The following is a 2167-nucleotide window of genomic DNA, read 5'->3' as shown; positions in this document are numbered from 1 at the left end:
GATGTTCAAGCAGTGTACGACCTGCGTCACGACAGATGAACATTCCTTGGAGCGGCGTTGTTCTGGGCAGTAGTAGTGCGATCTCTGCTGCTGTTCCAGGCTGTCGAGGATGCACTGGTCGTAACACTGAGCAACCTGGAACGTAAGCCTGGTGGGAAATTAACAAACGTTTCCCTCTCATGCGGAAATCAAAATGTGTTTCTTTCGCATGTTTATCTCTTAGTCATGTCCTCGTTTATCATGGGGGCTCTATGGAATAGCGCAAGTCTAATTATAACCAGCCTATTCATTGTATTTGGCAATGACCTTGCCGCAGTGGATACACTGGTTCCCTTCAGATCACCAAGGTAAAGCACTGTCGGGCGTGGCCGGGACTTGGATGGGTGACCATCTGGGCTGCCATGCGCTGTTGCCATTTTCGGGGTGCACTCAGCCTTGTGATGCCAACTGAGTAGCTACTTGACCAAATAGTAGCGGCTCCGGTCAAATAAAACCATCGTAACGACCAGGAGAGCAGTGTGCTGATCACACGGCCCTCCTATCTGTATACTCCGCTGAGGATGACACGGCGGTCGGATGGTTCCGATGGGCCACTTGTGGCCTGATGACGGAGTGCTTATCCATACTCTTTCCTAAAAGACATAGTACATGCTACACAGACAAATACACTGGGCAAAGCTGACACAACCGAGCGAGGTGGCGCCGTGGTTAGCACACTGGACTCGCATTCGGGAGGACGACGGTTCAATCCCGTCTCCGGCCATCCTGATTTAGGTTTTCCGTGATTTCCCTAAATAGCTTCAGGCAAATTCCGGGATGGTCCCTTTGAAAGGGCACGGCCGATTTCCTTCCCCATCCTTCCCTCACCCGAGCTTGCGCTCCGTCTCTAATGACCACGTTGTCGACGGGACGTTAAACACTAATCTCCTCCTCCTCCAAGCTGACACAAGACTCCAGATTCTCGACATAAACGTCCCTCAAGTGATATTTCGCTTCGTTAGGTCGCAAAATAAGCACCAAATGCTAGGAGAAGGCCTAGGTACGTTGATTTCGCTTGATTCAAAGAAACAGTATTCCAGCAGATATTATGAATTTTGAGTACTGTATTCACTCCTACTACAATCAACGTTTTCACACGTACTTTTAAAATGTATTTCCATTTATTCCGGATGCTATTAAATTTTCTTACGTCCTCGAGTTTCATCAAATATGATTTTTCTGGAGAAATATGAGGTAATACAACGAAACCTACTAATTAAAGTGATTAATTAGCTGTATAAACAGGAAACCAATGAACCACACTTGCATTTACCAGCACTACCGGCAAATAGTTTATTATTTCACATGAGGCTACTTGATTTCGGCTACAGCAGTAGTTTTAATCTTTGCTCAAGCGAACTAAATTTAATCGAGCAGGTCTGTAAACAAACTGGAATACAATATTTTTATATGTGGTTCCTGCCTTAATTAGTAGCTCAACATTTTATTAGTTTTGTTTTACACACAGGAAATTAACGTTTTACACGCAGAAAATTAACTCTTTGCCTGTAGATAAATGGTTATTATGTTTCAAGGGTGAGAGCAGTTCTAATTCCGTGTTACTCGATTTGCTGAACGAGTTTCAATTAAAACGGGTTATAGGCTTACCAATGTTTTGTATCTGAGAAATAATTCACCCAAATACTTAAAGTGTGTTTAATCGAGCCTATAAAATTGTTTTGAATTGTACTTCCTTGTCATTAGATATTGCAGAAAATATGGTTAACTGTTGTGTGTACGACAAATCATTTTCCTGGAAGGTGCTGATTGTGTACACATTCACTATGACCCTGTATCTCGCTATGCTGATCTCTGCAGCTACATCTACATCATACTCCATCTAAATTATACTGTGTTGTGGAGGGTGCATCTGCTAGCACTAACTGACCTCTCCTTCCCTGTTGCACATGCTAATGGCGCGGGCAAAGAATGGCTACCGGTAAGACTCTTTATTACCTCTAATTTCTCGAATTTTCTCGTTGTGGTCATTTCGTGAGATGTATGTAGGAGGAAGTAATAGGTTGTCCGACTCTTCCAGGAAAAGTTTCAATCGCATAGTCCGCAGCTCGTGGTCGTGCGGTAGCGTTCTCGCTTCCCACGCCCGGGTTCCCGGGTTCGATTCCCGGCA

General features: G+C 44.4%; 1 pseudogene; it reads left to right on the top strand.

Moving 5' to 3' along the window:
* The first annotated feature begins 297 nt into the window (after nucleotides 1-297).
* Nucleotides 298-415, top strand: LOC126485586 (5S ribosomal RNA; annotated as a pseudogene).
* Nucleotides 416-2167: the final 1752 nt, after the last annotated feature.

The sequence above is a fragment of the Schistocerca serialis genome, chromosome 6 (assembly GCF_023864345.2).
Source record: "Schistocerca serialis cubense isolate TAMUIC-IGC-003099 chromosome 6, iqSchSeri2.2, whole genome shotgun sequence".
NCBI classification, from domain to species: domain Eukaryota; kingdom Metazoa; phylum Arthropoda; class Insecta; order Orthoptera; family Acrididae; genus Schistocerca; species Schistocerca serialis.
Note: the sequence above shows the minus strand (reverse complement) of the source record. Positions and strands in the feature narration are given on the sequence as shown.